This window comes from Otolemur garnettii, unplaced genomic scaffold (assembly GCF_000181295.1).
Source record: "Otolemur garnettii isolate 467f Iridium unplaced genomic scaffold, OtoGar3 scaffold00002, whole genome shotgun sequence".
NCBI lineage: Eukaryota > Metazoa > Chordata > Mammalia > Primates > Galagidae > Otolemur > Otolemur garnettii.
Genome location: NW_003852397.1, coordinates 29,179,146 through 29,191,855, shown reverse-complemented (window position 1 = coordinate 29,191,855; position 12,710 = coordinate 29,179,146). Strand labels below are relative to the sequence as shown.

General features: G+C 39.3%; 1 pseudogene; it reads right to left on the bottom strand.

Annotated features, from left to right (window-relative positions):
- Positions 1-3,096: 3,096 nt before the first annotated feature.
- The window catches only part of LOC100961257, a 179,625-nt pseudogene continuing 170,011 nt past the window's right edge, over positions 3,097-12,710 (bottom strand).

The following is a 12,710-nucleotide window of genomic DNA, read 5'->3' as shown; positions in this document are numbered from 1 at the left end:
CCTGTGGGTAGCTAGATGTCAAAGCCACAGACACGGAGAATGACCTCACTGGAAAACAGAACGGGGACCCTCCCTTAGCCTCGGGAATATATGCGCTAGACAAATGATCTTGATTCAGTTAAGCTAACTTAGGAATGATATAAACCCAATTAGTTCTCCATCTTTCATGTTAATAGATGCAAAGTCAGTCTAGAGAGGGGAGGTGAATGAGGGTGGCTGCTGGCCAAGTCCCTTTCAGAAGATCACATTAGCCAGTGGAATTTCTCTGTAAAGATTTCCTTGTCCCAGAGAGCAACTAGCTTTTGTAAACTTAAGCAATAGTCATTGCAACAAAACTCTAGGTTATCAAATAAGGCATGGGGCTTAGAAAATGACTGATGACTCCAAACAACGGGAGGGACTTAGGTTTGCAGTATACCCAGAGATACTTCTTGAGGGCTCCAGCCTTAGATTTGATCTCACCCATGGCTCGTCTTCTAATCTCTGAAACTTGAGGCTTGACTGCACATGAAACCAGGAAAACAGCAAAACATGGCATCACAGTGATGATATAAGCTTTTTTCAGTTCACAAAGCGTTTGCACATTCATGAGCTCATTTGTCCCCACTCTGTAAGGTAGGTTGGGCATGTTTTGCCATCTTCCTTCCCTCAGAGGTTAGGAAGCTTAGAGAGGCCAAGTGACTTTCCCCAGGACACATAACTAGGTAGTGGGGGTACTGGGATTTGAACCTGAGTCTATGGCCAAAGTCCATGCTCTCTCTACTGTGCCACAAAATGGTGTACATGTTAGTGAAGTTTATGTCACCTGATTTTTCTTTGCAATAATAAAATGGCTATTATCAGCTGAGATGTAGCTGAAAACAAAATTATGAAAGACATAATGATTTGAGAGTGAAAGGTGAGGTCGCTGGAGGAAACAGCTGGGAATCTGAGTGCCATCAGTTACCATACACCCTTGGGCTCACCAAAACCAGCCTCAGCCTGACTGCTGCTTAGAAACGTAAAAGGGAGAAGATGAGATATTCTAGGAAAGTAGAAATCTAATGGGTGCTGCCAACTGAGTTGTACTTTACCCCCATGGCCCTTTGTTGCTGGAACCACCCACCTTTCTTCAAGGCAAATTCTCCAGTATGGTGGCACCACCGCCCTTCCCCCAGGCAGTACCTTTGACATATTTCTTATCACATGGGAAAGATACATGTTTGTTTAAAAAGTCAGATTCTTTAACTTCTATCACTCTTAAAACTTCCGAGAGAACCCCAGGCTCTTTGCTGAGCTGAAGAATCAAATTAGGCTTAATATGATCTAATGTAAAGGTCTAAATTATGCCTTGAGTATACTTTCTGGAAGATAAAAGGACCAATATGCTTATAAAGTTCTTTTACTCTTTAAAAAAGACTTTTAAAATGTTGGAAGTACCTCCTGGCTAGGGAAAGGATTAGACGCCCTGCTTTCAGTTCATTACTTCTAATATAAACATCCGGTTTCCTCGGTGCTTAGCATCAGCTGACCGTCTTTATACAAACCCAACACATGCACGGCCTTGGGCCTCTGTCTCTGAAGTCAGTTTAATGACTAGGGCAAAGTGAGATGTTTTGTCTGATTAAAGGCTCTTCTCTTCAAAGCCATACCTGCTTCCATTTGGGAAATGACAATGTTTATGGTTCCTGCCCACTTGGTAGATGGATGGCACAGGTAGTAAGCAAATCTCTGAGTCTTAAAATACCAGTTCTATTTTTTTTTCTTTTTCTTAAAGGAGGAGGCCCAAGTGGTCCATACCATATGCCAGGCAAATTGCTCTTGAGTCTTCTAAACAATGTAAGCCCCGTGGTATATAAATCCTAACTGGGTGCCACCTGTCTGACACAGGCACCAGATGCATGCATGACAATAAGTGCAGAGGCACACTGCTTGCATTTTAAACATATTTCTAATTTCTAAAACTAACTTGTTCATTACAGAAATTTGGAAACTACAGAAAAGCAAAACTAAGAAAAATCATCCCACGATCTTGCAATACAGAGATTAACATTATCATAGTCATGTCATGTTCTAACTAATCTCCAAGTATTTAAAGAAGCCCTTCTTTAAAAAGTGGCAACTGTGATTTTGTGGCTTTATTTGTCAATATATTGTGAACATATGTCTAAATCAATGAAAATAGATCTATATAGTCATTGGTGATTTTATCTATCATATGGATAGACCATTTGTCATAATTAACCAATATATAATTATTAGAATTTAAGTTATCGATATTTTCAATTTCCATGGTATTAAAAAGGGCTGAGATGAAAATAGTATCCCTGTGCAGAAATCTTTTCTGAATATTTTCTCAGGATAAATTCATACAGGTGAGATTGTAGTATCAAAGGGAATACACATTTCAGATCTTGACATTTATTATTAAATCACCAGTCACAGTTGGTACCAGGTTTCTTTCTTTTTCATTTATTTTTTGCATTTTTGTATTCTGATATGCACTAGGTATCATTTTCATATATTTTAAAATACATATGTATAAACTTGGTACATAAAATATTGTTGTCAAATACATAACCCATAATGTGTTATCATGGCAGCAAAGTGAAGTGGCCAAGAACACTGAATCTACAACGAGTCAAACTGGCTATAGGCCAAAATGACTACATCTTATTTTTCCAATACATGAAGATGAACATATTTTGACTGTGGCCATTGCCCATCATAGCCTCTTGTTAACTTCCTTTTGAAGTTCTTTATTTTCTATTGGTGGAAGAACTTAGAATCTTCACCTGTCATTCATAATGTTTGCATTGCCATTTGATTCTGCTTGTAGTGATTTTTTATGTACCAAGTTTATATACATATATTTTTATAACTCTACATTTCTTTTTGTATTTGTCCCTATGCTGAGAAAAGCCTTCTCCATCCCAAAGTCAGATAGTCACCTTTACTTCTTCCAATTATTTTATAGTTTCTTTTTTATATGTCATACTAATAATTTACCCGGGTCTTTTTTTTTTTTTATGTTTTCAGGGAACTTTATTACAACCCCTTCCCCAAACCCACACCCCAAATACAGTAAGAAGAGGGTGTGGTTAAGACACTTTCTCTTTAGGCTCGCACACGCAGCCCCTTTTTGTGTGCCAGGAAGCCCAGGGTCACTGCTGAAAAGATGCTGGTCAATCCAGTCAGCTACACCAGGCCTGGCACAGAGGGCAGATGTCTCTCCAAGAAGGTTGTAGGTATGTGTTGCACAGGGACATCCACTGATTTTGGTTCTGGCTGCCAGATTTCATCCTCTGGAATCTTCCCCACAGCATGCAGGATCTCTGGGGCTGCTCTCTCCCCAGCCTCCATAGCACCTTCCTTGTAACACCTCCAGTGTGCGGCAGTCTCAGTGCCTGCAAAATAAATCCTGCCCACTAGTTGGCGTAGTACCCTTCCATATTGAGTCATGATCCCAGGGGGGAAGTAGGTGGTGTAGCAGCCCCCAGAGTACTGCCCCTCACATCAGTTCTTCTCTTCATAACGTGATGGTTTCAGAACTTTTGGGGATCCTAGAACTTTTGCATAGAGCTCACAAAGTTTCTTCATCCTTTCTTCTTTGGTAAGACGTGCCACCTTTCTGGCATTGAGGGCAAGGATAAATCCCATTATTGCAGCATAGCTGCCATCAGGTTTGGTATCATCCAATGTGTAGGAAATTGGAGCTTCCTCCCCTTCAGTAATCATGGTTCCACAGTAATCCTTTTTCCTCCAGAAAGACTCACTGTAGTAAACTATATGCTTGATAACAAAACCCAGAGGCAACACAAGTGATCAGCTGGTTCCTCCTCATTAGCAGAGGGGGATTGAAGGGGATCTTCATTCCCAGAGTAGGAGAAACAGCGCAACTCACATATTTAGCCTCATATGTCTCTCTTTGCAAGGACATTTTCTCCTGTCTGGTCCATGTAGATCATAGGCCCCTTCAGCTTCACTCTGTCCCCAAGAAGGTCCATTATCCACCCACTCACTTGACCAGATTCACCTAGAGTTTAGGTGGGGTGAGATTCCTGACCAGAGAGAAATCCACCCCCGGGTTTTATTTTTGCCATTAGTATAGTAGAAACTCTGTGATTTGGCCACCCAAGGGACACTAACAAACTGGTCAATACACCAATGTAGTCAACATAAGGAACTAGACCTATTGTATTGAATTGTACATGTGGTACATGTCTGTCCTATGAAGATTAGAATAATTTAAGAGGTGGTCATTGTAGGGAGGTGGTAAAACATGGAGGTTCTACTACATTTTTAAAATGCAAAAATAGCGAGGTATTTTATATTTCATAAATTATTGATCAAGAGAGGAAAGACAGTTTCCAACCATCTCTTTCTCTGGCAGCAGCAAGAGAAACTATCATAACAAATGCTCATGGTAAAGAGGCCAGACTGACTATGCCTTTTCTACCATACCAAGTTTTGGGTTCTTAATGAATTACCTTCTAGTCCACTCTTCTTGCTTAAAAAAAGCTTCAGCTACAGAGACTAAACAAGCATAATCCCTCAGCAAGAAAATTTGTCCAGTTGGACATAAACAGCCAAGAATCACAGTTTTCAGATCCCTTTCAGAACTCTGAGCAAACAGAGTGATCCTCTTGAGACACAGTCCTCTTGTCACTCTTGGTAGAGTGCCTTGGAGAGAATGAGGGCATTTGTGCACTAGGCTGATCTGCACAGGACACAGCATGAGGCGACATCAGTGAGGACGACCTGAGAATGGGACTTGAGCTGACCTTGGAAGAGTGGATGAATTTAATCAAGTGGAACAAAAGGAAAAGGAAATAAAGTGGGAAAATAGAGTGAACAAAGGTGCAGAAAGGAGAAGAGAGTCTGGAAATGCCAAACTCTGTCATTATTCAGCAAGTTCACACTTCACTAAGTGCAAAGTGTGTTATTACTCATTTCTGAGCCTCAGTTTTCTCATCTATAAAATGGGGTAACTATTAATATATGTAGTGTTTTCTTTAAAAAAAAGTTCAGCTTAGTACTACTTCCTTGAAAAAAGGGACTTCATTGGCTTAACTAATTGGACAGTCCAGGAATAGTCTTCAGGAGTGGCTTAATCTAGGAACTTAAGTGATGGCGACGGAAGCTAGTGTGATCCATCCTCAGAGTCTCTGTCATTTCTACTGCTTTCATGGCCAGGCTCTCTGTGATAGCAAAATAACAATAACTGCTCTCTACCTATATCCTTTAGGGCTTAATTCCAGGTTTGGTCTGATTACATTTGGTCACATGCCTGCTTGTCTGCAAGCCAATCACTGTGGACTGTGTGTGGTCAGGGTGAGGGAATATTCTGACGGGCCAGGACTGCATTATATATTCCCTCTCTTGAGCCATAGGTAGAGGCCAACCTAAAACAGGACTGACTGTCAAGGACTAGTGTTTCTCCAAAGGAAATGTCAGGTACTGCCCCCCAGAGAACAGGGAATTGATGCTGGTTGGACTAAAACAACACTCCTTTAGACCAAGACCTTTAATATTTTATGATTTTGTAATTAATCCTCTGCAGTTGATGGATTAAGTATCATCTATCTTCAATTTACATATTATAAGATGAAGGTTCAGAAAGATTAAGTAACTTTCCCCAAGTCCCTCCACCTGGTAAAAAAGCATGGCCATAGGTCCTATTTGTTCTTTTGACTCCAAAGCTAAACTTCAGTGAACAGTTATTTCAGTCTAGGCCATTTTCCGTGATGCTTTCCATGGCAGCCATCTTTAGGCTCCAGCCTGGGCCAGGCAGCTGCTCTGCTGATTTCAGACTGGCCAATGGGGCCACACCGTGGCCATCTTTACTCCATCCCCTTCACTTCATTGTGAGGCCACCTGGGATGAGCCACCAGCTCAGTCTGCTGGGAGGGTCTGTAAGGATTAATGACCCTGAGAGACTGAGCTGACAGGTGTGAAAGGGAAATTCCTAAACATAAACTGCCTTCTGCTGCAGGCAATCATTAGGAAGTCAAAAAGAAAAAATATGACAAATTGACCATTTTTTGCCTGTGCCACAAAGGTGATAAATCTGGTTTATCTTTCAGTTGGTATTGCCGACTGAAAATAAAACCAAGCATTTAAGTGGCTTGTGTAATGGTTGTTTGGCCAGCAGCGGTTCAAATCTCTTCTGTCTCATAAAGACCCAATTCATAAATGAGCCTAATATCTGTACAGATGGCAGGACCTTATTGTTGTCAAATTCATAACCCAAGAAATATTGTCATGGCAACAGAGTGAAGTGGTCAAGAACACTGAATTTACAACCAGAGAGACTCTGCAGAACTATCATTGACCAACTCTGTGATATCTCTGGGCCTCCGTTTCGCCTTCTCAAAAATGGAAATATGTAGAAATACCTTCCTCATACAGTTGGCTGTACACCATTTCTATTATTTTCTTTTTTTGGAGATGGAGTCTCACTTTGTCACCTTTGGTAGAGTGCCGTAATGTCACAGCTCACAGCAACCTCTAACTCTTGGGCTCAAGCGATTCTCTTACTTTGGCCTCCCAAGTAGCTGGGATAATAGGCACCTGCCACAATGCCTGACTATTTTTAAGAGATAAGGTCTCGCTGTGGCTCAGGCTGGTCTCAAACCTGTGAGTTCAGGCAGTCCACTCACCTTGGCCTCCCAGGGTGCTAAGATTATAGGTGTGAGTCACCACATCTGGCCTTATCTGTTTCTATTTTTTGCTCTATTGATATTTTTTATACACTTTGCCCATGTCATGCTCTGATCTAGAAATGGGTGTAAAGTAGGCCAAATAGTTCAGTCTTTGCCTTCTTAAACTTGCAACTTATTAAGGATACTATTAGAGCATATGGATGATGCTGTATGTCATATCATTCAATGAGTCACCCACATAAATTTAAAATTTGTAACAGTGATGGGTGCCCCAAAGAAGAGATAAATGATGAGCATGTATAATTTAAAAATGTGACAAGTCTTCCAGTCATAAGATGAGTTGGAATTAGCCAGGAACAGAGTAAATTAATTATATCTTTCCTATATCCTTGTTCTTTGCAACATGACTGTAGCTCTTCTCATCAGGCAATGGAATCTAGTTCTCTACTTCATGAACCTGGGCTGGTCTTGTAATTTGCTCAGACTCTCCTTTCCAGACAAAGAGACATAGATATAGAACCAAAGACCAAGAGAAATAACAGATAATAGTAATAAAGCCAGAGTGCATTAGAGAATGGGATTCTCAGACATAGGTTTTTTTTCTCCAAAAAGATAATATTGAAAGTTTTAGCATGCAACAGGAAATTATAAAGTAGAATCAAATGAAAACTCTAAAACTGAATTCTACAGTAACTGAAATGAACAGTTAACCATATATTACATGAAGTGGAAGATAGGCTCAATGAGATAGCCAGAATGATGCCTAGAGAGATAGAAAAATGAAATGCAAACTCTACTAGAGAATGGAGGGAGAGAAGGCTTCCTACTCATTCTATGAGGCCAGAATAATCATAACATCAATACCTAACAAGAGTATTACAAAGAAGGAAAATTATAGGCCATTTTCTCCAATGAACAAAAATATAAAAATCCTTAGTAAGCCAGATCTACTACAACACATCACAACCAACTTGAGTCTGTTCCAGGAATTCATTGTTGTTTCAACATCTGAAAGTCAATCAACATAAGTCATAGTCACAGAATAAATGGAGAAAAAAATGAGGACCTCTATATATGTAGAAAAAATCCCCAATAAAATTCAACATCCATGACTCATGATTTAAAATTCTTAGTAATCTAGGAATAGAATTTAGCTTCTGTCATCTAATAAAAGTGCCTACATAAAACATATAAGATATCTTGTCATCAATGGTGAAATGTTAAAAGCTTTTCTTCAATAATGGGGAAAGGGATAGGAATGCCCGTTAACACGACTTTGTTCCATATTTTCCTGAAATATATGGTCAATGCAAAGAGGTAAGATAAATAATTAAAATTTAAATGGGTGAATGAAAAAAAAAAGCTATTGTTATTTCCAAGTAAAACAAATATACATGTATGTAATCCAAAAGAATCTATAAACTATTATGATACCTTTATTAAGATTCTTAATATGTTATATTATATTTTATAATAATATGTTATTATTATATTATATATAATATGTTATAAATAATATCAAAAAAATGAAAGAAATATCTTGCTTTTCTATCAATAATTGAGAGTTAAAAAACTATTTAAAACTTAACCACTTATAATAGCATCAAAAACATCTACTATCCAGAGGAACAGGTGTTGGGGTGTAGTACCTCCAGGGAAGGGGAGGAGGCAAGATGGCCGACTGGAGCCAGCTTTCCACAGAGGCTCTCATCCAGAAGGAAAGTTAAAGGACAGAAGTTTATCAAGCAAGCTGATGGTTTTCAGCCCAATTCATAATTGTTAAGTCATGGAAGAAGCCCAAGTGCCCATCGACCCATGAATGAATTAATAAATTATGGTATATGTACACCATGAACTATTGTGCAGCCTTAAAAAAAGATGGAGACTTTACCTCTTTTATGTTTACATGGATGGAGCTGGAACATATTCTTCTTAGCAAAGTATCTCAAGAATGGGGGACAAAAAGAATGCAGTGTACTCAGCCCTACTATGAAACCAATTTATAAACACCCACATGTCCAAATGAACACTATAACCCAACTATAGCCCAAGATGAAGGGAAAAGAGCAGGGGGGAGGGGAGGGCAAATGATGGGTGGAAGGAGGGTAATTGGTGGAACCACACCCATGTTACATTTTATAAGGGTACATGTTAAATCCACTAGGTATAGAATATAAATGTCTTAACACAGTAACTAAGAAAATGCGGTGAAGGCTATACTAACCGGTTTCATGAAAGTATTTCAAACTGTATATAAAACCAGCCCATTGTACCCCATAATTGCATTAATGTACATAGCTATGATTTAATAAAAACAAAAAAGAAAGAAAAATTTTGGGGGGGAGAAACTAAAGGAAGATCTAAATAACTTGAGGAATATACATGATTTATAGCTCATAAGACTTCATACCAACATTTACAAAGGTCCATTCTAATGATCTGAATAGTCACCGCGACTCTAATCAAAATCCCAGCTATGTTTTAGGAAATTAACAAACTGATTCTAAAGTTTATGCAAAATCCCAAAAGACAATTTTAAGCCAGCACCCATAGCTCAATGGGTAGGGCACCGGTCACCTATACCAGGGATGGCAAGTTTGAACCTGGCCTAGGCCAGCTAAACAACAATGACAACTACAACAAAAAAGTAGCCAGGTGTTGTGGAGGGTGCTTATAGTTCCAGCTACTTGGGAGGCTGAGGCAAGAGAATTGCTTAAGCCTAAGAGTTTGAGGTTACTGTGAGTTGTGATGCCACAGCACTCTACCCAGGGTGACAGCCTGGTGAAGAACAAAATGGGAAGACTTACTCTGCAAACGTGAAATGCATAGCTCCTCAGACCAGGTGGTAGTGACATAAGCACTGCCACATGGATCAATCGAGCAGGAAGGAGAGCCCCAAAACAGATCTCTACACATACAGATACTCAATTGACCACAGACTGGCACTGAAAATTGGTACGAAAATAGTCAACAATAAATTGTGCCGACTCAGTTTGATTTCCATACATTATTTTTTTGAGACAGAGTTCCACTCTGTCACCCTTGGTAGAGTGTTGTGACGCCATAGCTCACAGCAACCTCAAACTCTTGGGCCTAAGAGCCTCCCATGTAGCTCTTACCTCAGCCTCCCAAGTAGCTGGGACTACAGGTGCCCACCCCAACACCTGGCTATTGTTATGAGACAAGGTCTTGCTCTGGCTCAAGCAATTAAGTCCAAGCAATTCTTTTGCCTCAACCTCCAAAGTAGCTGGGACCATAGGTGCCCACCACAACGCCCAGCTATTTTTTTGTTGTTGTTGCAGTTGTCATTGTTGCTTAGTTGGCCTGGGCCAGGTTTGAACCCACCACCTTGGGTGTATGTGGCTGGTGCCGTAACCACTGTGCTACGGGTGCAGAACCAATTTTCATATTTTTTTTAAAAAATGAAACTTCACCCTTCTATCACACTATATACAAAAATCATTTGTGTGTGTGTGTGTGTATTGTAGATGTAAAGTGAAAAAATGGTAAAGGACACAATAATGCTTCTAGAATACAATATAGGACACTATCTTCATGACCCTGAAGTGGAGAAATGTTATTTAAACGAATGCAAAACACATTAGCCACAAAAGCAAAGAACACTAAACTCTACTCCATCCAAAGACATCCTTACAAGAATGAAAGCATATTAGAGAATAAGAGAGATTGATAACATATAATTGAAAAATTATATATAGCTTCAATATATATGTCCCTTACATATAGAGGATATGTAAAGTAATCTTAAAACAAATAAGATTGCCTGAGAGAAAATTGGGCAAAAGGCTAAACTTCATCAAAGAGGTTATCTAAACAGCCACTAAACATGCAAAAAGGTGCTCAACCTCCATAACAAGGAAAAATAAAATAGAGCCACAATAAATTACCATGACGTAACTCATCAGAATGGCTAAAATTAAGAAGTTACAATAGCTAAGGTTACAACGGGTTTGAACTTTGAGGCTGTGAGCTAAGACATCATGGCACTCTAATAAGGGTGAACAACTGAGACTGTCTCAAAAAGAAAAAAATAGAATGGATGAGAACTACTGGGGACTCTCAGGTGCTAGCAGTGGAAGTGAAAACTAGTATGAAAAGTTTGAAAAACATCTGGCATTGGTTACTAAACATTATCATACACATACACACTTACCATTTGCCCCAGTAATTTTTCCCTCAGTGTATACCCTATAGAAATGTAAGCAAGTGTGCATGGGAGGTGTGCACGGCAGCGCTAATAGCAGTGTTTCTCACATGAGCTCATCCCAAACACTGTCAACATTAAGATGGAGAAATAAACGGTGGCATACTTATAAAATGGACTACCAGCTTACAGCAATGACTGAATTAACTATAGCAATAAAAATGGATCGACATGTAGATGAATATCCCAAACACTGTGTTGAGTGCAACAAGCTGGACCCAAGAGATTATACATTATATGGATCGACTTACATAAAGCACAGAGGGGAAAACAGGCGAAATTAAACTGTGTCATTTAGAGATGTGTGCTAACTAGTATAATCATAAAGGAAGGCTAGAATGTGATTTCCACACAGGTCAAGATAAGTCTCTCCTGGAATGGGAAGAAGGAATCAGGCCTGAGGCATGAGGTGGGGTTTATTTCTTGGTGTGACAATTCTTACCTGGGGTTTTCTTTAGTGAGAAATCTGGCAATTCCCCTTCATACACTGTCCTGTATGTATTTACATTTCACCACGAAAAGGTATAGATAATATAGGACACCTGAGAACCGCTAGGCTAGACAGAGACAAGAAGTTGAAATGTGTTCTAGATTGAGAGATTTCTAAACTTGCCTCCACACCTCTCCCTACAAGAACTTTGCAAAACTGTATGATCTTTTGCATTTTTAATCTAACATTTCTCAACAATATGTTTAAATGGTTCCAGCATATTAGAACTATGAATATTTTAAAATGAATATGTTTTACCATTTTAAAATATAAGTAATGGAATATAAATATGTTGTTGACTTGAAATCCAACATTTAAAATTTGCACGAGCACTGTAGTGTGCTATCCACTGAGGCAGGTGGATAGCTTGAGTTCAGGAGTTCAAGACCAGACTGAGCAAGATTAAGATCCTGTCTCTACTAAATACGGAAAAAGCCGGACATTGTGGCACGTGCCTATGGTCCCAGCTACTCAGGAGGCTGAGGCAAGGTGATGGCATGAGCCCAAGAGTTTGAGGTTGTTGTGAGCTATGATACCACAGCATTCTACCCAGTATGATTAAGTGAGACTCTGACTCAGAAATAAATAAAATAAAGCATGAACAAGGTATTTGACTTAGAAGTTTTCTATTTTTGTTCTTGAAACTGCATTCCACTCACCATTCCTATGAACTTTTAATGTAACGTTTCCATATTTGAAAGTCTCTTATTGATTATCTATCATAATTCTCTGTGACATAAATAGCATATAAACTAGAAATTTAGAATTTAATAAATCTCCTATGATCTTAAACTTAGAAATAAAACATTTTTCTGGATTGAATTATCATTATATATTACTAACACATAATTAAGTACAAATATACACATTGATAAATCGTTATCAGACATAAATGTAAAATTTCAATGGAACAGATAGGAGTTAATTTATGGGGAACTCATTAAAGAAGGCTCTGTGGAGATGAAGTTTGAGGACCCGAAGCTGTCCCTTTGTTTGGCACCCTGGAACACTTACAGAGTTGTCCAACCTTTTGGCTTCTCTGTGCCACATTGGGAGAAAAGTTGTCTTGGGCCACACACTAAGTACACAAACATTAATGGAAGCTGAAGACAAAAGAAAAAAAAGATTTGTGCACAATTTTAATGATATCTACCACCACAGATAAGCAAAAATGTCCTCACATAGTCTGCATGTGGCCCATAGGCCACAGGGTGGACAGCCCCGCCATTTTTACACCTTGGGCAGTGCACCATGGCAAGAACAAGGATGGCCCTTCGTCTATGATGGGACAGAAGAGCATATGTATGGGGCAGGTGGCAGTAGCCCTGGCACAGTGCCTTCTGTGAGAGCT